This window comes from Myotis brandtii, unplaced genomic scaffold (assembly GCF_000412655.1).
Source record: "Myotis brandtii unplaced genomic scaffold, ASM41265v1 scaffold196, whole genome shotgun sequence".
Lineage (NCBI taxonomy): Eukaryota > Metazoa > Chordata > Mammalia > Chiroptera > Vespertilionidae > Myotis > Myotis brandtii.
This window is the reverse complement of record NW_005357311.1, coordinates 4,123,451-4,149,636: the sequence shown is the minus strand read 5'-3', so window position 1 is coordinate 4,149,636 and position 26,186 is coordinate 4,123,451. Positions and strand designations below refer to the sequence as shown.

The following is a 26,186-nucleotide window of genomic DNA, read 5'->3' as shown; positions in this document are numbered from 1 at the left end:
TAAATATAAATTGAGAGATTTAACTGTATCCTCTGTTATAAAAAATAGAAAAATACACATATAATCAAAAGAAACATTTTGAATATTAGAGTATAAATTCAATATATGAAGTATAGAAAATTTACTCTTTTATAAAACCTTCCAACTAATAAATTATCCAAATGAAATGCTATTATAGGCTTTCCTTATATGACATTGTTCCAATATCTAATACCCAAGGGCTTACCCCAGTCCAGACCTTTTCAATAGCATTTATTATTCCTAGTTACATTTATTTGACCAATATTGCAGCTTCTAAATTACATATATCATTTTCCCCTGAGAAGTCCATGTCCTTACATAGCCTTACAGGAGAACTGGGGATTTATATCACTTTCTAGTGTAACAATGAATAAAAGGGCAGAGAACCAGATAAGACTCCCTTACGCTTCCTCATTTTCCACAACCCCTCACAGAACATGAGATACCAGTGAGTGTCTTATTATTGTAAATGTTGAACTGGACTTGATCCTCAAGTTCTCATTCTTGTAATCTCAGAATCCATTATTACGATGTTTCTGTTTTCATTTTTATGTAATTCTGTTAGCTTATGCCAAAAAGAAACATATCAAGGAGGGTTTCTTAAAAAAAAAAATAATGTTCATGCTAACTAAAATCACTGTATTCTTTTTCAAAGAAAAAACTTACATGAAATCAAGTATTCCTGATTTTTCAAAACTGCGTATGGAGAAGTTGCTGAAACTCAATCTTGATTCCAGACAAAATCAGTACAGCATTTACACATTACCAGGCCAATGAAAAATCATATTTCAGCTTAAAATTTCAGCTTTTAGTCTACATGTAACTCTAAAACTCTTACAAGTAAAAGCTCTTAAAAGTAAGCATTCTTGTCCATCAGAAGTTGTTACAGAAAAAGAAGAAAACTAAACAGGACAGGTATGGGCAATGCCTGTCCAGCCCTGACATTTCAAGGAGATCCTGGCCCAAGAACACAGGTCTCTAGCCCATGCAGCAAATGTAACCCTGAGGGAGAAGACTCCATTAGATTGTCATGGTTTTGAAACATCAGCCATTTATACTTTCCAACTTATTCCCATGGCTCTGAACCCAGATTCACTTGCTAATCAGTTCATTGATTATAACTCTCCATCCCATATACTTATATGTATATCTATATGTCTATACCAGTGATGGCGAACCTATGACACGCGTGTCAGAGGTGACTCGCGAACTCATTTTTTTTGGTTGATTTTTCTTTGTTAAATGGCATTTAAATCTATAAAATAAATATCAAAAATATAAGTCTTTGTTTTACTATGGTTGCAAATATCAAAAAATTTCTATATGTGACACGGCACCAGAGTTAAGTTAGGGTTTTTCAAAATGCTGACACGCCGAGCTCAAAAGGTTCGCCATCACTGGTCTATACTCAAAGAGAGAAAATACAGTCTATATAACTCATTAGCTTCACGGATGCATTTCTTATAAAATAACATATTGGCATTCTGCTAGAAAGAAGCTTTGTAATTAATGTAAATATTGCCAATGAGATCATCTTCAAGACATATAACTCCAGCTACATGTACAGAAGTAGAAGTTCCATTTCTGGAACATAGGACTAGAGAGTTATTTCTCATCTATATTTGCTTATATAATACTAGAGGCCCAGTGCATGAAATTCGTGCACTGGGGGTGGGGGGGATGTCCCTCAGCCCAGCCTGCACCCTCTCCAATCTGGGACCCCTCGAGGGATGTCCAACTGCCCATTTAGGCCCAATCCCATTGGGACATCCCTCTCACAATCCAGGACTGCTGGCTCCAACGGCTCGCCTGCCTGCCTGCCTGATTGCCCCTAACTGCTTCTGCCTGCCAGCCTGATCACCCCCTAACCACTCCCCTGCCAGCCTGATTGATGCCTAACTGCTCCCCTGCCGGCCCAATCACCCCCAACTGCCCTCCCCTGCCAGCCCGGTCACCCCCGACTGCCCTCCCCTGCTGGACCAGTCACCCCCAACTGCTCTCCCCTGCAGGCCCAGTCGCCCCCAACTGCCCTCGCCTGCCAGCCTGGTCGTCCCTAACTGCCCTCCCCTGTAGGCCTGGTCGCCCCCAACTGCCCTCCATCACCTGCTGGCCTGGTCGCCCCTAACTGCCCTCCCCTTCTGGCCTGATTGCCCACAACTGCCCTCCCCTGCAGGCCATCTTGTGGTCACATGAAAGTGGCCATCTTTGACCACATGAGGGTGGCCAGCTTGTGTGTTGGAGTGATGGTAATTTGCATATTACCTCTTTATTATATAGGATAGCCACTCCCATACATGTTATCACAAAGCCTTTCCTACTCCACATGAAAGGGAACTAATGCTTGCAAGAAACAATGATGGCCTTACATTGTCCTCAGGGAAATAAAGTTACTTGTGCAAGTTCACCAGCCAGAAAGTAATAGAGATAAGATTAAAACTCAGGTCTGACCAATGCCCTTACAAATAAACTTGTATCTTTACTTTGGATATACTACTAGCAACAGGCCCTGACCAGGAGACACAGATAACATTTATTTCCTGGCTGCTAGAGAATAAACATTTGCTGAATGGATTATTGGCTATTTCTTCTAAACCCAAATCTCACACCCAAAAAATGGGTGTTCTGTAACTGGCACTCTTTTATCTTCATGCACATGGGAAGAAACCTTGTCTGATAATTTAGTTATACATCTATTTTGGAATCTGATTTTTAAATGAATTCAACATGAAGATATCTGCTTATAGTAAACTTAAGAATTCAATGTGTACTACTTATCTGGCCATTGGGAAATTTTAAAGAAGTTATTTCATTAAGCAGTTTCATAGTTTCTTTTATTACCTATTTATATCTCTTTATTTGATATGGCTACATAATTATGAGCCCAGTTCCCATTATTACATTTTGTTAGTTGAAATATAGTTTTGTTTCCAAATGTATTTCATATTATTTACCTAAAACTAATCTGAAAGGTCTTCTATCTACTTAATTGGAGCTATTTGTGATAGAGGTGAAGGGTACTCCTAACTAATTATAAGCCTAGTGATGCACAGATGAAATATTTTGTATTTTGGCTATACATGTTAGGTATTAGGAGTAATACATTTCATGTTATGGAGATATAAAAAATTCTGGAGATTATTTTATTTACATCTTAAAGAATTATAAGTGTTAAACAGTATTTATTAAGTCATTTAGATTTAACTTAATGAGATCATTCTTCCATCTTCCAGTAGCTGTTTTACCTCAACTGTTTCAAACATTAGAACATTTTCTTAAGAAAAGATTATCCACTGAGCCAAACCAGCTAGGGCAATTATCACTGAAGATTAACATTTTATAACCTAAACAGGAATTAATTTCAGTGTTTAACACGCCTCCTCACTTTGAATAAATTCTAATATCTAATTCAAATCTCTTCCAAAATGTCCTACATCTTCTCCTCTGCAAGTAATGTAATACCAAACTATTTTCCTTATTCTTGATTTTTCATTCCTTTAGTGCTTGGTCTGAATCTATAATTAGGTTATTATTTTCATTACTTTCTAATCAGCTATTTTTGAACCAGTGGAAAACTTTAAATAAAAAGTGAAAAACAGACCTCTTCCTTATCAAATGGATGATCTGCTTGACTCTAGATGTCCTTAATTACATTATTACTACTAATAATGGCAATGAGAACAATGTTCCATAACAGCTAGCTACCTTGAGCTAATCCCTGGAAGAGCTTTACATATATTATTTATATTTAATCATCACAACAGTTCTCTGAAGTTTTGCCAAATAAAAATGGTGAGTTACTCATAGAGTCTGGGACATTTCTTCTGGTATTGACTTTACATGTCCATGAATATTTTTACAATGAGCTGTTCAGCATTTAGTTGATTATTTTTTTGTTGTTGCTTGGTCCAAATGCAGTTTGGATAATATAGAATGAACATAGAAAGCCATAGCATTAATCTTGAACTGTAAAAGCCCTATTTGTATTGTGACACAAATATAAATGTAAAGCAAGCAGAAAAAATGCTATGTAAGCTCTTTTCTGAGCTTGGTATTGTTAGAAAATGTTTAACTCTTGTGTTATTCGGTAACTTTTCCATTGTGTGTACTGTAAGTGCAGAAAGAATTATGCTAGGGTCAAAAATGATTCTGAAGTTTCATAGTGAACCATTTTTATCAAAAATTTATTAGGTCCTCAGGTACATGTGCACCACTGAACTTAAGATAATTACCAAGAGCCATGGAATATAGAGTTAATGTTCAATACAGGTCTGAACTGATCAGCAAATATTTGATATAAGGTATTACAAAGAAAAAAGTAGTTTATTAACATTCCTTGTCTCTTGAATGAGTTATGATTGAAATAATGGGTTTATATATCTAAGGAGGGTAGCATTTTGTTGTGCCAAATATAAACTGTGACTACCACTCACATCAACCCCACAATATTCAAAACTAGGAAGCATTTTTTAAGCAATGGAATAATTAGAATTGTTGACAACAATCACATGTTTTTATTATAGTACTGAGAGAAAAGTTGATACTATTATAGGCAAATGATCACTGATGGCATTTTACTAAATGACAGCATAGATAGCAAGTTTCGTCCATAGCACTGAATGATCCCTCTACCAGACAGAATTGGAGACCACACTGGAAACTCCTCCAGGTGATAGTTTTACCCACCTGGCCTTGTATGAATCAACTAAGCAGTTGCCCCGGTTTGCATAGTCTTTCCTTGGGGACATCAGAACTGAGATGGGTAAATCTGAAGTGCTATATATAGTCTGCTCTCACATCGGGATGGGAGGAGAGAGTATCTCTATTGCTCCATTTCAACAATTCCTAAAAGTACAGCCTAAAAGTGACGCTAAAGAGGTAAGTCAATGTCATTGTACAATGAATGATTAGTAAACAACTCAAAAACTAAAGACTCTCTGAAAGGGACCTGAGAGGTCATGAATGATGGTCCTATCTTCTTCTGATGACTGCAGTGACACTGAAACACCTCTGATGATAGGAATCTCTTGGCCTCCCAATATCAGAATGCTCCAGTTCACAGAAAGTCCTTGAATGAAACTATAATGTTTCTCTCTGTAAATTCCATTTAGTCCTAGATACAAGCTTTTGGTCAAATGAAATGTTTATTCTTCTTTGATAATGACAAGTTCCTTTCCAATACTTCCCATTCTCTCTCATTTTCTTACTTCGATCTCCTTAGTCACTTTCCTCTGAACGTGCTCCAATTTTTTTAACATTTTGCAAACTCAGAGTATAATCTAACCTGCACAGGATAAAACAAAATTAGCAATAGCTTTATTCCAAGCACTGTCTTTCTCTTAACACTGAATTTGCTTTTGTGGCAACTATATCAGAGTGACAGTTGAAATTCCTAAGTGCTTCTTAAATATCTAAGCCAAGTCACATGTACCCCATCCTGTACTGTGTAGTTGGGTTTTTACATTTTCGTTTTGGACCTCCATAGACTTCACATTTATTTCCATTAATGTTACCTCATTAAATGTGTTCCATCCTGACAACTTATTTTTTTTCCTTCAAATTTGGAATGTCTAGTGTTTTCTAATTCTGTCACCTCACTCACTAGAAATCCTAACTTACTGCATTGGTAAACCTGACTAGCATACTTTCTATGTATTCTAATGCCTGATGTTTTTTTAATGTTGACAGTAACAGAAATGAGGCATCACCATTAGAAATGTCCTTCCAGACAGACATTGATCATTCATTGTTATCCTCTGGGTGTGGCTATTCCACAAGTTGCCAAACACCCTTGATTTCTAGCTCATACTAGTATTTCTTCATATTAGCCACTAGGATGCTATGTGATGCTTTGGCAAATATTCTGTAGAAGTCCAGATATATTAGTTACCCCCACTACCCACACTGGTTAGCCCCACTAGTTAGTCCAGTACCCCTTTCAGGGAAGAAAATGATGTTCACCTACATGATCTGTTCCTTGCTGAATCATTTGGATCCCAGTTATGAGCCTTCTTATGGTTGATGTGAGGCCCACAGATACGTAGGTTTTGAGAAACTTTCCCCCTCTCCCTTTTTAAAATCACACTCACATTTGCCAATCCTTTGCCTATTATACACCTCCCCTGCTTTCCACAGTTCCTCAAAGGTGTTCAGCAATGGTTCAGTAGCTTTCATTTACCGCAGTGTCCTCAGCATACTCACAGTCTCTAGAATTGGCACAGTGTCTAAAACATAAGTGGTATCCTGCTATTTTTAAAAATCAAAGCACACAAAATTTGATATTTTGGTGGCTGTATTCATGTTTTAAAACTCTGAAATAGAAATTATAAAATTCATTTGTACACTACATTAGAATTTGAATTGGGCAAAGAAACACTCCCACATCTGACTACATGCTACATCTATTTAACACCCTTCCAAGCTATCTTCCTGTGGTGGTATATGATATTCTCTGGGTTCTTAGAAAGCTTATTTGCATTACACCCAGAGACAGTGTGGGCTCAGATGGAGCCATATTTGAATTGTTTGGTACAGGAAGAAGGAAGAGAAGAGGACAGGTGGCATTAAAGGACCTAAGAGGAAGGGGCTAGGGCTTTGGAGGAATAGAAAGGGATAAGGTTTCCAATCCAGTCCCTTGAGACCTCATTCCTCTGTGCCCCTCTGACTGGAGTCCTTCTGCTTCCCTTTTTTCCTCCAGGGCCAATTTCTCTTAGGACCTGGCCCCTCTTCCACTAGTATAATATAATCTAACCTTTCCTTAAGAAAACTTAAGCCAGAAGGACAGAAGAATTTCACGTGAGTTTCTAAAGATAACAAGTAGAAGGTGGTGATGGACAAATCTCACATTTCAATAAATCTTGGTAATTACTAGTAATGGCGATTGTTCAAAATAATTATAAAAACACCAATACTGTCTCTTGGCCCCAGGGTTACAATCATTTCTACGTGATCAAGAAATGAACACCCAGGGACACAGCTCCCACCAACAGGAATCCTTGAAGACATCTAGAATATAGGCTTCTTCTTACACTCTCTTTATTCATCTCTTCCCTCTTAGTAATAGTGGTCTATCATTTCCATTCCAAAGATCATTCACTGCTTGACACAGACAAAGGAAATAGAAACCTGTTTTCTTTCTCAGCCTTCGATGTTACCATCATCTCAGCTGCAGGTCCATCTTTAATTGGATCAGTGTGCTCCTTAAACTTAAAAAAAAAAAAGACAAAAACATATGTAGCCTGAGATTTTTTTTAATTGGTTTTAGGCCTGGCCAGGTGGCTAAGCTGGTTGGAACATTGTCCCATACACCAAAAGGTTGCGGGGTTGAGTCAAGTCCGGTTAGGTTGCAGGTTTGATCCCCGGTCTGGTGCATATGTGAGTCAATTGCCAGTCGGGGTTGTGTGGGAGGTAACCAATCAATGTGTCTCTCTCACATCAATGCTTCTCTCCTTCTCTCTCCCTCCCTCCCTCCCTCCCTCCATTCCTCTAAAAGCAATAAAAACATAACCTTGGGTGAGGATTTTTTTAAAGGTTTGGGGTATATTTAGAATTTTTGCAAACTTCTCAATCTTTCTAAGGCATTTTCTCTTTCAAATTCTCATGCTATAGAATTCTTCTAATCTGTTCCCTGAACTTTTAAAAATCTGTTCTCATAAATTTGCCATATTTGTCTGATAATTTTCAGACTTCCCCTATCCCATCACAGTTTTTAAAACTATATATATTTTTTGTTCTATAAAATGCCTGTTACTTCCACATGGTCAACCAGTTCCCCTTTGTTAGAATTTTATTTTATTTTATTTTATTTTTTTTGCAATATCAGTTCCCGCATTCATTTCCCCAAATTTCTGGACAATAAAATTGCCAACAAGGCAGGTCCATGACCTATCAGATGTACTGAGTTTATCTGAAAATGAATTTCAGGATGGTTGGTTAGAGTCTACCATCAATACTGTATCTCATAAGACACTTATTTAATATTAAGACTTTATTCTACTATTATTGATATACCATAATAATTAATGTAATGAAAAAATAATCAAAGGACACTTCCTAAAATAATCTACATTCATTCATTCATTCATTCAACAATTATTAAGGACCTATTATGTACAAAACATAACAGTTTGAAGAACCTGAGATACCAAAATGAAAGCAAATAATACACTACTTAGAAAGAGTACACCAACTAATTCCTTTGCAAATATTTATTGAGCACCTACTATGTGCTAAGCACATAAGCATAGAGGAATCCTACTGTTGATGATACAGACACATTTGAGTTTAAATCTCTAATACCTACTAGCTTATAAATTGCTGAATATTTTACCTACAAACTGAGAATAATAACACAATTTTAGACTTGAGAAATTAAATTATCCAAGATACTGGTGATACAAAGATGAGCAAAATAAACTCCCTATTTTCAAGATACTTGAAGTGTAATAGATAATAAAAACTAAGCATTTCAATAATACTTGCTAAATAAAGTTAAAATTAATGTAGGGCAAAATGATACTGTAATACTCATTATCTTCTCTACCGAATGGTAAGTTTCTTTGAACACCAGGAACCCCTAATATAGTATCTAAAGAGTAATAGAATATTCAACAAATGTTAAATAGATGGACAAATAGATGTTTTATGAGTAACTCCTCACAATATCACCCTAAAGTCATGAAATTTTCTTAAGGCAGAATATTTACTAGTATGTACAAAAACTTCATTCTAGTATCAAGATTTAAATTCTCCTTTAAGATTTTAGAAATGAAAGACCAAATTAATTTCTGCCTATAAAGTAGGATTACAACAGATATTATCACTAATTTTTCAAGTTTTATATAAAAAAGATTGACCTGAGGGTATTCTAAATTGTATCTACCATGTAAAAATCAAAAGTTGCTCTTTCCTCTTCACCTTGAATTAGTGAAGCTTCTTGGTCCAGAAATAAGTAACAATTTGACAACTTTTGAAATGTTTGCATAGTTTCCTCTATACAAATTAACTTTACAAAGAAATCCTGGAAGAAGCTGGGAGTTTTAGTTTCTGAAGCATTGAAAGCCGAAAGCTTAAATTATAAACAGTGACTAACATATTAGTCAGAGTAAGCAGCTGTTCCTTAATAGGAAAAGAAATAACATGTTTAAAATACTGTAGGAAAATTAGGACAGACCAAATAACATCTTATCTGCTGAGAGTGACTCTAAATTAGGTGACCCTAGGAAAGCATGCAATGTAAATATTTTTTAGGATTATACAGCTATTCTGGAAGTAATTTTAATTTGTTTTTAATTGCCTTCCTTAGTAAAAGTTGCATAGACAAGATAATTTTCCAGTCTTCTCAAATTTCTTGATGTTTGAGACTTTATATATTTTCCATGTGTCCCCTAGAGGGCAGTGATGACCCAGAACACAGGAAAGGATTTTCTGTCAGTGTCCTCTCTGGCATCAACTTTCATTCCAGTCCCTTTACCATTTCTCACAGATCTGTCTTCTATAAGCAAGTTGGCAGTGGTAGGTTTATTTCTGAGTACAGAACTAGCAAAAGCACTAAATATTAGAAAAGGGCATTGCATGAAGTATATTTTTACAGAGAGTGAAAGAAAAGAACATTATATGAAGATTATATTTTGCTTGCATATATCACTTAATACACACATGCACGTTGCACACACACCCTAATTGGTTCTTTTCATGCATTTTGAAGTAGAAAATGATGTGAGACAGTTGTGTCAAGGCAAAGAAATTAAAGTTTTTTCCTTTAGTTGGTTTGAAACAACTCATGGTATTACTGAATGCCTATTAACTCATCCAGGAGTTACCTAATGTGTAAGATATTATATTACAAGATACACTGATAATGTGAGGAACAAAGAAACTAATGCTGGGAGCTTATAATTAAGAAAGTGATAATTGCATGGCACAGGAAAGGATGACACAGGAATATACTCAACTAGTTGTTAACTTTGGTAGCAATGTAACATAAAAAGCATTTTATAAATGTTTTGCATTTCTTTTGGAGGCTCCAAAAACCTTGTCCCGGTCCAACAGGACACATAACTTTATATTTAAAAGGTGATGAGGAACCACAGGAAGCTTCCTAAATAGGAAGGGAGAGCCTGAATGTGCGCTTTTCTAATGCTGAGGTTTTCAATTTTAGTTAATGTTGCTATTTAAATATTTTATTCTGCTCACAGACATTTTTATGCAAAGGGTGCAACTTTCAAAAGAGCCTGTTTTGCAAGGCTGTCCTAAAAGCCTCTTATAATACCTAGGTATTTATCTTCCAGGATCTCTTTTATTGTATTTGGGTTATTTGCTGATTAAACTTCTTTATTCATTTTTATCTTGTGAAATTGGGAGCAAGATGCAAACCTCAAGTATATGAAGAAAAAGATTAATGATATCAGAATTATAATTCAGTCAGTATTTACTAAGCCACTTGAGTTTTCTGTGGGAGGCAGAGGGTAATAATATCTGTCTACCTGTATAGCAGAGTGGCTCTGAGAATATTCCTGCCATAACTTTTGGTCAAACCAAATGATATGGTTTGTTTATGTGATTGCTTGTTTATGCAGATGGCTCTGGCTAGAAATTATACGTATTTGCAAAACCTCCTGGGGGAACATTGCCATCACATCTGTAGCCGTGGTCTGCATTACAATCAACAGTTTATTGAGATGTTAGAAAATAGACTCATTCCTAACAATATGGATAATTATTTATGGTGTTTTAACATTAGATTAGGAATGACATATTTGTTTAAGCATATTAAAAATGGTGGATATTTTCAGTGACACTGTTTGAAAGAATTAGAGTAGCAGAACCAGTATTGTCAGTGTACAGGTTAATGTTTATGGCACCAGGACCAACTCAAAAAGGGGACAAACTAAAAGGAGACATATGTAATACTCTTTGTAATACTTTAAGCAATAAAACAATTTTAAAAAGGGACAAACTGTTACAATTAGATTCTTAAACTAATATTTATTTCTATTTTCCCAGATTGGACTAAGCCCACTGTTATTTCCAGGGCTACAGTAAATCATCTTAAGACTTTATCAAAGGATAGTTGTGATTCTAAGTACTTGTCAAGTGGACAATTTCTTTAGAAGAAAATAGAAAATTACGACTGTTCGAAAAAGACCTAGACATTTATATGAGACAGTTTATGAGAGGAAGGAAAAAAAAACACTACATAATTTGCTTCTTCTTGAAGGTGTGAAAATTTCTTCCAAAAGGAAAAATACAGGAATTGGGTTAACATTTTAAGAAACAGAAGGCACTAAAGAGGAATGGGAGTAAACATGCACATCGGCCCAGCCAGTGTGCTTCAGTGGTTGAGTGTTGACCCATTAACCAGGAGGTCACGGCTCCTTTCCAGGTCAGGGCACATACCGGTTGCAGCTAGATCCCCAGTTGGGAGGGGGGGAGGGGTGCAGGAGGCAGCTGATGAATGATTCTCTCTCATCATTGATATTTCTCTCTCTCCCTCTCCCTTCCTTCTCTGAAATCAATTTAAAAAAAACATATTTTAAAAAAATTGTTTGTAGAAAGAGTAGGTATAAGAGCCAATTTTGACTCCTAACTTTACTTTGCATTTGCAGTTTGAGATGTATCTATAAAATGGCTACTATTAGACATTCATCATTTATTTCTCCTGCCATTTCTGTGTGATTATATTTAAAATGAAAATATAACCATTGTGTATATTTTGATATATTATTTGTAGAAATAGTCTCTTTTTTTCTGTTGAGAATTGTTACATTGGAAGTCACAGATAACCAGGTGATTCTAATGTTGGTTCCAACAAAAAAACTACAGCCTACTAACAAAATGTAAGCTTTATAATCAGCAGACATTTTCTATCATGTAGCTCATTTTGAGTTTCTATCATGTAGCTCATTTTGAGATTCTGGATCTGAGGGGCAGAAAAATTGTCAATTTCTTTGAAAAAAACATTATAAACAATCATTACATTTAATAGTATTGTGATAATATATTAATAGAATAAGAGCCTATCTTGCTTAGAATGCAGAGCTTGTAAAAGCACTTCCACACACAGCAATGTTGATCCTAGGTGAGTGTAGTTAAGCCCATTCCAGACATTTCTAAGAATTAGAGAGCCATAGGGGGTTTCCCAAGGTCACATAACTTGAAAATTGCCAAATGCTTTTCAGACAAGGTCTCCTCACTCTGACCTAGATCTATGTGACATTATAGTGAGGTAGTGCTTAGTACATGATTGCACTCATTTTATTATATGAGGCAGCTTTCTCATATGTCGATGGAACATATGCAGAATGTTGCTCTTAATTATGTTCCAGGCAATGTATTCAATGCACAGATCCCCTTTTTAGAGAGGAATCCCAGAGAGGTTCAATACTGCATCCAGAATCACACAGCTCGTGAGCAGTGGAGTCACAAGTGTCCGGCTCCAGAGCCACACTGCCTGTTGGAAATGGACTTTCCTTCCAGTGCATTTCTAGATGGGTTTTTTTCTAAACTGGGCGTTCACTCCCCTAATTGTTTATTTTTAAAATGTCACACAGTTCTGTGCTGACTTTTTTCCTCACTGTTGGATGTTTTCATTGGATACAAGGCTTTCTACGAGCTCCAAATAATGTTGGTGTGGTCTCTCTGTTTTGAGTGTAATTCGCATGGCATGGCACAGTCTCTTTTGAACATCACTGAAGGACCAACTGAAGTCACCTAGGAAGCCAGCCCCAGGGCCCTCTGAGAATGAGGGCCACCCACTCCTCTTCCATTGGTTGGTTCAATGGTAGAAGAAAAAGCTGCCCTGAGTAAAGCACACTGGACTCTGAGTACCGGGCAGAGTTATGACTCTCTATCCACAAACCCAACCCCAAGTCACTAAACAAATAAGGAAGAGCTACAGGACGAGAGCTGAAAAAGACTCTGCAATCCTGCTCTTGCCACATGATGGTGACAGGGCATCTTCATGAAGTGGCAATGACAAGTTCATAGGTACTAAAGGTAGTAAGCAATAGAGCAGCAGTCAAGGGCACCAAAGGATACAGGCCAGTGAGGGCAGCCAACCTGCCATTACTGCCTAAAAGGCCACCAAAAATGCAATCCAATTGCAGCTTATTACAAGTTTTTCGTGATTTGGGCTATGATCGCCAGTAAATAAGAAAGTATCAGATGGTGGGGGCATGATACAAAAAGTAAAATCATTTAAACCTCTCCTGAGTATGCCCAGTTCAAATATTTGGTCTAACCAAATAGTTCAAAGTCTCAGATACTATAAAATTACTTTGGGAAAAAGCAGTCATTCGTTTGACACAATGTGTTATGTTGCAAATGCAGATGATTCGATTTCCAGTTCTCTAAGGGGGTACTTTGTTCCTGTGAGCAGTTTATTTACAACTGGCAAAAACCACATGTCTGGCTGTGGACGTCAGACTCTGTTGGATTATTGAGACAAACATACTATTTGATTAAATTTACAAGTGTAATCAATAGGGGGTTCTGGTTGTCACATTAATTACATTCTATGGAAATTCTATGGATGCATCATTTAATTAAAATTTTCACTTAGTACTTATCCGAGTATAAGAAATGTCATCATAGTTTTTTGCACATGGTAATAAAATCATTGGTACATTACCAAGATTAAATCATGAAAAAATATCTACCCTTCTGTTTTCCTTCCTGCTAAAATTACCGAGCTTCTTACGGTACCACCTGTGATGACAGGCAGGATAAACAGAATTTCAAAGCTTTCCACAACATCTCCATGTCAGAACAAATGAGTATTTCCAGTTGACAATTTATCATTATAGCATTTCAGAGCCTTATAGCTAATTCTTAAAAACATTAATAACATCTACCTTTACTGAGTGCTCAATCTGTGCAGTGAATATGTTAAGAATTCCACTTACATGATCTTATTTAATCTCAGAGGGACATTTTGAGGTTTCTTTCCATTATACAGATAGAGAGAGTAAGGCACAGGTTATATAGATGGTAAAGGCTAGAGCCAGGATTGAAACCCAGATATGACTCATTCTGAGGCCCTTCTAGTCTAGTCCACTTTGTATTTCATAAATACAGAAACAGGCCCAAGGGATAACCTAACCTGTCTTTCCAACGGGCACACAGCTGGACACTGACAGACAAAATGAGGGCTCAGGTTTCTACCAGTTATCTTTATTGCAATGAGCCATCACTATAGGCCTAAACTATTCAGCTTTTTATCTTGTTGCATTTCTTTTTCAGCATAAGGCAGCCAGAGACATGTAAGTCATATCCATTATCACTGCTGCCTGTGTTGTATAGAGCAATCACATTTTTAATGGACCCTGTCTGAGTCCTTGCTTGTCTGCATAGCTCTTAAAGAGGTCTGGAGTGAATCTATTGCTTTTTAGTAGCAGTCAGCATTTGTCATAGCTCCTCACATGGTAGAGTTGGATTTCTGTGGATTTTGTTTTCTCCCCTATCTCTGGAAACTTTCCCCAAAAAAATGTCATACTGTAGCTCCTTGCTGCAAGAATAAGAACTGTGACTGCTTCATTAAAAGTCTTCTATTTTAAACAGCCCTAAGCTGGTCATGCCTTTTCCTTGCTTTAAATGCTCAGATAAACATTTTGGTGTTTGTTTTTATTATGAATGGGTATAGAATTATATCAACCGCATTATCTGTATCTGTTGAGATAATCATGTGATTTTCTATTCTAATATCATGATTTACATTATGGATTTTTTAAATGTTAAACCAACCTTGCATTATCGACAATTTGGCCTTAATGTATTATCCTTTGCTAAACTTCTGGGTTTGCTAATACTATTTTTATTTGCTAATATTTTATTCAGGATATGTGTCTATGCTCATGATGTCCTTGTCAGGTTTTGTTATGAGTGTTATGCTGGCCTCATCTTGGTTCAGGTGGTGGTAAAAAAGGTACTTAGATATATTAAAAGTCATTGAACTCAAGATATTAGACATTTTACTGTATATAAATTACACTTGATTTAAGTACAATTATTAAAAAATCATTCAGATGGCTTCACTTTGCCCTGAAACCAAATTCATTAGAATGGCATTCAAGGCTTCTGTCTCCTTGGACAGCTGAATCACCTTTGTCACTTCACCTATTACATGGCTATTCAAGACTACTTTTAGTTATTCAAAACCATCATATTCTTTCATACTGTCAGAACTTTGCTAATGCTCTTCCTTCAGAACTGAATGCTCTCTTCCATGCCTCTCTTTCTCCACCTGGGAGAATTCCTTTCATCCCTCAAGGTTAACACAAACAATGCTCCTTCTAGGATTTTCTGGAAGATTCTGCCCCCCTCCCCAGCCACCTGAATGAGTTAATCCCTGCTCTGTGCTGTCATTACACTGGACACACAACATTCTAACAAACAAAACAGGTCCTGTGTGTAAGTATTTCTGTTTCCTCGGTGAGGTTGACAGCTCTTCTGAATCTTTTTCTCATTTTTGGATATCCAGGGCCCAATGGCACCCAACAGGGGTAATTGGCAAACTTTATTAAAAGAATAAGTATGGCCGAAACCGGTTTGGCTCAGTGGATAGAGTGTCGGCCTGCGGACTGAGGGGTCCCGGGTTCGATTCCGGTCAAGGGCATGTACCTGGGTTGCGGGCACATCCCCAGTGGGAGATGTGCGGGAGGCAGCTGATCGATGTTTCTCTCTCATCGATGTTTCTAACTCTCTATCTCTCTCCCTTACTCCCTGTAAAAAATCAATAAAATATATTTTTAAAAAAAATAATAAAAAAATAAAAGAATAAGTATGTCCTCCAATACAAAATTGGGGGAAGGGAAAGATTATAACATGGTAAAGTTGTTACCATTTAATAAAACCAATAAATGCATGAATACCTCCTCCAAAACAAAAGAAAGATCTAGCATTATGTTTATATATCACTGTATAACAAATTAATCCAGAATGTGGAGGCTTAAAACAACCATTTCACTTATTTGCTTACAATTCTACACACAGAAGAGTATTACCAGCTTATTAAGAAATAAGGCCCAACTGTACAACTTTTGTAGAATCCCACATGATAGTAGTTCATTACTGTTCATGAAGAAAATTAGTGGCTAAAAATTGTTATGAATTTAATAACACGTTTAAATGAAAAATACCTCATCAACCATGATAGCACACACTTAATTTTCAATATAGTGATGTTATTTTTTAAACAACAAATAAGCTTGGTGAATATGAGTTCTTGTTTCCTTTGCATTAAACACTGGACCCATTTGAGTATCCATCACTGACAAGTTACCAGACCACAAATTTAGACTAAGAGAATGCTTTTCTAATAACTGGGTCACTCCTTCCAATTACAGTGTTTTACAATTAGCACTGCTGGTATATACTAGACTGGCAATTTAAGTGAATGTATTTGTGCCAAGTAATGATAGATGGCAATTATCTGTGGTTTGGGAAAACCGAGGGCAGTTACTCCTTGAATAATTGACCACAATGACCCACATGTCTGCCCAATCAAAAGGAAGCCTCCATGTTAAGTTGTGTGGAATGACTTATCCACCGTTTTTGTATTATTTACTCGATGTCCACAAAGTGTGTTCAGTGAAACACTGTGGATTGTTGGTTACATAGAAGGGTTACTTAGTCTAATATGAATGGGCAGCCCAAAACAAGACTATTTCTTCTTATAAATGCATAATTTCTTTTCACATATAAATGCCCTGAGAAGTCTTCCAATAAGAAATATAACTTTATTTCATCTGTTAGCCAACTCAAATGTGTTATTGAGAAGAAACATCAAGTCCAGCAATAATCAAACGGTACAAGCAATAATGCTCATAAGATCAACAGTTGTGACAGGTTCCTTTTTATAGAAAGCGGAAGAACTATTTATGTTCACAGTAGATGTTATATCACCTTTACTTTACTATTCACACACACAAAAGTACTGTTTGTATTGAAGTATTGAAAACTGCTAAGAAAAAAGTGACTCAGATATTTCTTCTTGTTTCCTGTGAGTGTCATATTTAGTACCCATCTCACACAAAGACCACTGTCCCTTCAGGTGCCATGTAACTTAGAGAAATGAGTGAGAGACCCAGATCTTCAACTAGGAATCTGGGTTGGCCAAGAATTAAGAAGAAAGAAGCATCTCTTTTGAAGTAATGGGTTCTTATGTGTCCAGCTTATTCCTCCTCTGGATAGATGTGGATATTTAAACATCAAGGTATATTCTTTACTTGAGTAATTGGGAATGATACACTTATTAGGAGCCTAAGTCCCTGCCTTGCCCATACTGTCCATGTATTTAAATCAGACTTCATAATCACATCATCTGTTTAAATGGGCTGTGTTTTTTCTGCCCATTTTAACCTCCCCCTCTTATCAACCTGACAGTGCTGCCACAAGGTGAAACTATTGTAATATCCCAGTTGTTTTATTAGGTAGGAAGTAGAATAATAATTTATTTCTTAAGGAAATATCAAGGAATTAATTACACATTGCATTATTAGTTTTCTGATACATTACGGTGGTGAGGTGATATCACTCACAGACAAATGACCCTCAGATGTTAGCCAGCTTGTCAAGACCCTGCCAGTCCTAAAGTTGTCATCTCATGAAGATGACATCTCACTCTCTTCAACTATACTTGACCTTTAACCTACCTGAAGTTTCTGAAATATAACGTATTAAGGTAATTTAATTTGATATTTGAATTTAAGAGGATCTATAGACCATTAGTCTTCTAATCACACAGTGTGATATTATGCATTGTAGTCAGCTTTACTTTGAATGAATAGGGAATGGTAAATATGAAATGTTTATTATATGAAAGTAGATTTTTTTGCCTATGAGGAGTTCCTACTTTAAAATGAATAATATTTAAATAGGTATTTGAGCCCTAGTGGGTTTGGCTCAGTGTCGGCCTGAGGACTGAAGGGTCCTGGGTTCGATTCTGGTCAGAGGCACATACCTCGGTTGCAGGCTCAATCCCAGCCCTAGTCTGGGCGTGTGCAAGGAGGCAACAATCAATGTGTCTCTCAAATCAATGTTTCTCTCTCTCTGTCTATCTACCTTCTTTCCCCTCTCTAAAAATCAATGGGAAAAATCCTGGGGTGAGGATTAAATAAACAAGCAAACAAATAGGAATTTTAGTTCTGGCAAGTGACTTGACCTTTCTGGTCCTCAGTTTCCTCATCCATGAAGTGGGGATGATAGTGGTACCTTCCTCATAGTCATTTTGAGAGTTAATGTAAATGTGAAAGCATTTAGCACCCTGCCCAACACATAGTGGGTGTTTACTAAAATATTAACTAGTGTAATTACAGATTAAAAAGTCAGGTGGTGATAGTGGTGTTTATTTCTATTGTTCAAGCACACTAAGTACCTTGCCTGTTTATCACACTTAATTCTCTGCAAAACATCTTCATGATGATCAATGTAATGCTGGCAATTGTTACAGTAGAACAAATAAAAACGTGGAACATAGTTTTCCCTTAAAATTGCAGCTTTGTCATAAGTCACACAGATGGCCTGTATATAAACTAGAAGAAATTATAACTAAGGTGTCTTATAAAAGTTTTATCATTTATCATTATTAAAAATCATTTACTATGGTCTTTCTTACTGTTCAAGGCACTGTGGGATGAAAACATAATGATACTTCCATGTCTTTCACCAAAACTTCAGTTTCCTCTAAGACTGGTGCTGTGACGGGAAGTGAGATTTTGTGTTCTGATGTCAGGAGCCACCAGCTTATATTTACAAACTAAGCGATTATGCTCCTTCAATATTGATCTGACATGTTTAACTGCTGATATCACTCACCTGCAATGCAGTTTAACTCACTTGTCCATAAAGGGGAGTTTACCAAGTGGTAAACTGGAGTCACATGAAATATTAAAGTAAATATGTTTACAGAGTTAAGGAGAGACTGCAAGTGTATGCATTGCATCAGATGTTCTTGAGTCAGGTCCTCTGTGCTTTTAGATAAGGAACCATTATGAAAGGAGTGATGCCTATTAAGAAAAAGCCTCCCAATTCAGCTTTTTTCTGGTGACTGTATGTCTCCTTCCAGGTCACTGGAGTTTCTAAAAAATGTGTCTTCTTTTAAAGTGATACCTATACATATGTTAGTGTACTATGCACTAATTTACTTCAGAATATCTACATCCGCATGACCAGAAGATCAGGGTTAGAATTCTGGGTTAAGCAGAATTCTGGCTTCCCCTCCGCTGACATAAAGCAAGTCACTTACCCTCTAGGAAACTTCATTTCCCCCTTCTCTCATACTTGAGATAATAATTCTCAAGGCTGTCATGAAGATTAAGTGAAACGTATATTAGAAATGTTTGGTAAGCAGAAAATTGTGATATGAACGTAGGTGGAATTATTTTTCTGAAGTGGGCTGTGTGTATATGCATGAGCAGTCCATTTATTTTTCTAGTTTCTACATGTAGTTTAGCTCACTTCTATAGATGGAAGAAAAGGCAGCAATTGCAAGTCATTCGCAGTGCAAAAACCTCAAATACTAAACTTTCTACTTTACAGAGAGAACTTGATGGAGGCTATTATGTATAATGCTTACAGTCAGCATTTGGGGGATGAGTTGTAGGAATGATTGATCTTTGGTACACCCAAATCAAACGATACCTTGTGCTGCACATTATTTTTAAATGGCCTCATGATGAGTCCAATTTTACATTTACCAATGTGTATAGAGATTCACATTTTACAAGACGTTTTCCACAAACACTATTTCATTTAGTCTCTTAACAACTTTTCAGAAAGTTATTATTCTTGTTCTCATTTCATATATGGAACTTTGAGTTGTTATAAATTAAGACTAGCACAGAATTACATGGCTAGTTAGTGGGACAGCCAAATACAATCCCATTTTTCTGTGCTTTCAACTACCATGTGTTCCCTTAATGTGTGTTTGGGGATTTTTTCCCCACTTGTTTCATGAACAGAAACACAGTTCTGTGTTTGTTGTATGAAACAGTTGGTCAGGCAAGACAGCCTCAAACATGCTATGAGTCATAAATATTTTCATTTATTTTTAATTAGGTAAAACCGAAGTCTAGCATTAACACCTTTTGCAAATATGAGGAGGAAATGTAGCTTATTCCTGAAACAAATGTCCCATCACATGCAGATTTTTTCCAGTACAGAATCATGTTGTACTCTAAAAACAAAACAAACAAACTAAACTAAAAATACACATTGTGCATGAGACTGTTGTTTTTCTTCTTTGTATAGATGTGAATACATGTTTTCCAATCAGTAATGGCCATGCCAACAAAGCCAGACATATAACCATAAAGGCTGTTTGCCTCCCTCTTACACATGCTGAGCTAGAGCTGTGGAACACCACCATCTTGGCAAGAGAGATTTTGACAGAAAAAAGAATATACTCAGAATTGTGGAGCTTGTAAAATCACATTTTTTTTTACGAAACTTGCCCCACCCCAACAGAAAACCTAATGAATGGATCCATACAAACCTGCAAAAATATGTTTAACATGCTATAAAAAAGGGATACTTTTTTTGTTGATTTCCAGCTCATAGACTATAACCATTGGTGCCCAGTAAATTAGAAACTCCAACGTAAAAAGTATTTTTGCCTTCATAGACCTAACAACTAAAAGCACCCAGGATTTAATGCTTCTATCTTTAAATGGATAATCTCGGAAATTCCAGGATTGAATCCATTAGATTAAGGTTAGTATTCATGTGTTCGCCTATAAATACATATAAACATCTTTAAATTTATATATTTAAGATAAACTCTTTTAAGTATTTATTTTCAAAAGCTTTTCCTAGAAACTACATCAAGACTGACAGTGATAACTGAACTAAAAACCCAAGACTGGGAGTTATAATTTCCACCTGTAGGTTTTAGGTAAAGAACATCTCTTTCAGTTGATTCCCAGTTAAGAATAACAAAGATTGCCCTAGCCCAGCCGTGGGCAAAGTACGGCCCGCAGGCCGGATCCGGCCCATTTGAAATGAATAAAACTAAAAAAAAAAAAAGACCGTACCCTTTTATGTAATGATGTTTACTTTGAATTTATATTAGTTCACACAAACACTCCATCCATGCTTTTGTTCCGGCCCTCCGGTCCAGTTTAAGAACCCATTGTGGCCCTCGAGTCAAAAAGTTTGCCCACCCCTGCCTGTTTGGCTCAGTGGCAAGAGCATTGGCCTGCGGACTGAAGGGTCCCAGGTTCGATTCCCGTCAAGGGCATATCCCCAGTAGGGGGCGTGCAGGAGGCAGCCGATCTATGATGCTCTCTCATAATTGATGTTTCTATCATCTCTCTCTCCCTCTCGCTTCCTCTCTGAAATCAATAAAAACATTTTAAAAAAAAAAGAATAACAAAGATTACCCCAGAACAGTGGACAGAAAATAGAAGCTTCAGAGATCTCGGAGCTGGCTTGACTAATAGCACCTGAGATAAATTCCCAAGTAGTCACATCCCAAAGCCCTTGGGCTGAAGGGTTTTCACACTTTGCCAAATGAAAGACCCATTAACACAGATGCATGCAACGCCTGCCTGTGGCATTTGGAAAGGAAAGGGTTCGTGGTGGCGGGTAACCCATCTTATTGCCATTATCAACCACATGAAACCTAGGGAAGGGACCCCAGATGGAACGCCCCGCATCACCAGGCCCCAGAGGAGTCTGACAACTGCGAGAAGCATCTCGTAGAGGCCCCGGGAGGTTCGGGTCATTCTCCGTTTGACCTTTAACGCTTAGCATTGATGAGCCACAGAGGAGGGTCAGCCTTACCTTCCTGCCATCATCAGCTGGAGCCTTTGGGGCGCACGCTCTCCCTGGCGCGGCGGTGGGAGCTGGGGAAGCTGGCACAGGAGCTGGTTCCTACAGGGAAGTCCGCGCTACAGCGCTGCTCACGTCCAGTGCCCAGAGGCCTTCCCCTGGTCAGTGGCGCAGGCAGAAGCGTTTCTGGAAAAGCCAGACGACCCGAGCATGCGAGTCCGCACGTGGGCCATGTCACCAGCCACTTCATCTTTAGAGGACCGCCACGGCTGTCGTGAAAGCCACTGGTTCACGCCAGGAATCCTCGCGCACCGCTGTTTTTTAGTATCTTGCAACCAGACACATCGAGTCTTAAAAATGGGCGCAAGAGTGAGCTTTAAGCGTCCTTGTCTTCAAACCCTGGTAGGAAAGAGCCTCTGGAACACCTGAAGCTCGCCACCTAAGGGAGCATCCTCTTTATAGCCATAGACAGCGTCCGAGGACGAAAAGACGACCTCAGGGGTCTTCCTCTCTGGCGTGTGTGGGCTCTGTGGCTGCGTTGCGGCGATTTGGCGGCTGGAAAGGTGTCCGCACCTGCGCCAGTGTCTGCGCCTGTGTCCGCGCCTGCGCCTGCGCCAGTATCTGCGCCTGCGCTTGAGCATGCGCAGAAGCCAGAACTGGACTTCTGGCACCGCCACCACGTGTTGCTGGGCTTTAGGCGTCGGTTGTGCCAACCACTGAAATGCAAGTTTATAAAATAATACGGAAAAGACCCTCTCTACAGGAGTCTTATGTGAGTACGTGGGTGTGCTTTACGTAACTCCCTGAGAATGTTTTCTGTAAACTGATGGCAATAGAAATGTTGAACAATAGTGATTGAATTGAACTTAGTTATCTTGAGGTAGTAATTTGAAAAATCCTATGACCTGAGAATATACTTTTTTTTAAAACTCTCAAAACTCAATAGTAAAACCCTCTCTACAGGAGTCTTATGTGAGTACGTGGGTGTGCTTTACGTAACTCCCTGAGAATGTTTTCTGTAAACTGATGGCAATAGAAATGTTGAACAATAGTGATTGAATTGAACTTAGTTATCTTGAGGTAGTAATTTGAAAAATCCTATGACTTGAGAATATACTTTTTAAAAAAACTCTCAAAACTCAATAGTAAAAAAATAAATAAACAATCCAGTTATAAAATAGGCCAAAGACACGAACAGATGTTTTAGCTAAGAGATTTGAACAGCAAGTAAGCATGTGAAAGATGTTCGACATCATTAGCCTTTAGAGCAATGCAGATTAAAACCACAATAAGTCGTCCCTACAAAACTACTGAACAACTGATTTTTTTTGTTTGTTTAAGTAATAATACCAAATGCCAGTGAGAATGTGAAGAAACTAAACCTCTTCTACCTTACTGGTGGGAATGTAAAATGGTACAACCACTCTGAAACACAGTTTAATAGTGCTTAGCATATGACCCAGCAATCACATTCTTGGGCATTCATCCCAAAGAAATAAAAATCTTATGCTCACACAAATACCTGTATACAAATGTTTATAGAACTGTTACTCATAGTAGCAAAATATTGGAAACTACTCAAACATCCTTTAGTGGGTACATGGATAAAGATACTCTGGTATAATGCCAATTTACTTAGCAATAAAAAGGAATGAGCTACGGATACATGCAATGCCTTGAATGAACCTCAAGGGCATTGTGCTTGTTTTTTAAAAATCAATCTTAAAACATTATATATTGTATTCTCCCATTAATATAACAGTCTCAAAGTGACAAAACTGTAGAGATGGAGGACAGATGAATGGCTGGTGGGGTAGCATGATAAAGTGCTTTTGTGATAATGGAACAGTTCTCTATATTCATTGTGGAGATTATATTTTAATCCTATGACTTTGATAACTATTTACCATAAAAGCTAGTCAAAAAGCTTTTACATCCACTTTTGTACAGTATAATCCTGGAAGTATTTAAATATGCAGTGTTGGTTTAATTAAGCTTAAATACCCATTTTTATATTTAGTAAAATCAAATAGTATTGATTTTATTAGCAAACAACAATTTCAGTATACAGATGTGGGTTATTTTGTGGTAATAACAAGAACAGGGATAAATTCTGGAGTTCAATTTACTATTGTTCCTTTTCACTTCTTTGTTGGCAAAGTAGAGACTGGTTTCTCCAACTTTTCTAGAATTGGGGGGGGGTCATTTGTAAAATTTGAGAGCTACTTAGCATAATTATGGCAGACTCTTTCTCAGATCATTGCCTTAATATGTTAGGACTTTCTAGAATAGTGACTTTTCCTCTGCAATCTTGATTGCTGTTTAACCAATTATTTTTTTCCTGAAAGTTCTTCTGGTCAGTTTCCCTCAGGTTTAGGCATCAACGGGGCAATTTCGTGATGACTGTTTGTTCTTTACCCCTATGGAAGCAGCATCCTTTAGAAGGCCTATCTGAGCCTCAGTGTCCCCTGGGTATGGAAGGCAAGCGACAACTGAATGGTAGTCTGTCAACTGGAGTCTTTGTATAAATGTCTTTTGGGGCCTAGCACCTACCTTGCTTAAGTATGCCACTTAATTTTTAAAAAATTTATTACTGAGGAAATGAAAGAAACAGGAAAGGAAGGATACCAAAAAGCAGGTTAGTGATAAAATAAAGCCTTGGCACAAGCTGACCCAGGTACAAGTACAACTGTCAAAAACTCAGAAAACTACTCACTTCTGCATGCCTCAGTTGTATCATCTATAAAATGATTATGATATTAATTGTATCTTCTTCATCAGTTGTTGTGAGGATTAACTGAGCAAATATGTTTTCAACATTCAAGCCCACTGCCTGCCACATATGATGGCTGCAATACATGTTGATTCCCATTTCTTTTGAGTTTCTACCCTAATTCTTAGCCTTGAGGGTAGTTTGAAAAGATTAGGGACTGATAACTCCATTTCGAAGACAGTTCAATGAGGATGGCCTAAACAAAGCAGGCTGCCTGTAATACCTTTCCTTGCCAAAAATAAACAAACCATTGAATTTCACTATATCCTGGAGCCTCTGAGACATTCAGAGAGCACCAGGCAAGCCTTTGTCTCTGCAGGAAATATAAACCAGTGGGGAAGAGTAGGAATGCCCAATGGACTAGAACTCATCTGGGGGACCTGGGAAGGGACAGTAAGTACTCCATCTGGGAAACTAAGAATGGTTTCCTGGAAGAAACTGAGGGACTGAGGGGTTTGCTTTTAGGAATTTTCCCAATGTTCTGTTTCTTGGAGGATATGGCAAAGAGAGAGCCCTTGCAATAAAATATGGCTCCCTTTTCCCCAGCCCTCAATATCTCAGAACATGTTACTAGAGAACTCCTTGAGGACCAAGGACACATTGCCATCTTTGCATACCCAGCCCTTTGTACACATCTTTCTAAATAAAGGTTTATTAAATGAATAAATCCCTTTAAGGTAGCTGAGCACATCAATACCATTGTTGCCCAGGCTGGAAGTGAGGAGGTCTGGGCACACTAATTTTAGCAGGCCCTCTCAACGCTCTCCAAGGGCCCAGGCCAGCTTGGTTGTGCTCACTGTCATCTCTCCTTAGAACCTGACAGAGTACCTGACATACTGTAAGCATTCTAAATACTTATGTGAATCCTGAAAAAAAAAACCCTGGTCCTGTCCTCAGAGGTCACAGTCAGCCTGGAAGAAGAGAGATGGGCTATCTTGGGTTTCCAAGGATTCTGACAACCCATGAGCGGCCAGAAGTCAATTTCACTTCCTCGCTCAGCCATTTGTTGGAGGTTGTAAGTCACCCCCTTACTCAGGTTGGGGGCTGCCTGTGAGTCCTTAAGCCCCCTGCTGGGATCCCAAGAGCTAAGTCACCAAGGAAGGAACCCAGAGGGGGAAGCCCGACAGCACAGCACGTGCAGCCGCCCAGGGGAGGAGGAGGCTGGGCTAACGCCGCCCTTAGTCAGCAGCTGGGCTCGGTTTTGAAACAAAAGCCAATGTCCTCCCTCGGAGTCCGCGGCCGGTCAGCTGCTAGGGGAAAGAAAGCCATGCTGCCCAGCCGGTTAGTGGCCCAACTTACTTTTCCGGAGCCTGGGACCAAGGGCCAGCAATTGCACGGGAATGGGTGGGATGTTAGGGATGGGAACCGGGGCACAAAGCTCATCGACCCGCCCCTCCCCACGGCTCGGGAGAGGGGCCTGGGTCTCCCATGCTCTGCGCATGTTTGTCCTGGGCAATCCGCCTCCGAGCCCGGGCCCAGTCTGCGTAAAGCTGAGGCCCCTTGGCCACCCGCGCACCAGCGCCCAGACACACCAGGCCCTGGTTTCATGAATGAAATCCAATCGTGTGGATATAAATAGCCGCGAAGGCTGCTAACGTCACAGTGAGCGCGGCTGCCGCCACCGCGG

The 26,186-nt window shown here is 38.2% G+C and overlaps 1 protein-coding gene across 8 annotated transcripts in view; it reads left to right on the top strand.

Annotated features, from left to right (window-relative positions):
• RHOBTB1 (Rho-related BTB domain containing 1) overlaps positions 1-26,186 on the top strand; it is a 117,504-nt gene that overhangs the window by 23,918 nt on the left and 67,400 nt on the right. Inside the window, exon 1 of one of the 8 annotated variants that reach the window (XM_005865121.2) lies at positions 25,744-25,840. The exons of 6 other annotated variants lie outside the window; for them this stretch is intronic. The gene's annotated coding sequence lies outside the window, so the exon portion shown is untranslated. Of the gene's footprint in view, positions 1-25,743; positions 25,841-26,186 lie in introns of those variants that run through there. One more of the 8 variants, XM_005865115.2, reaches the window with a different exon arrangement.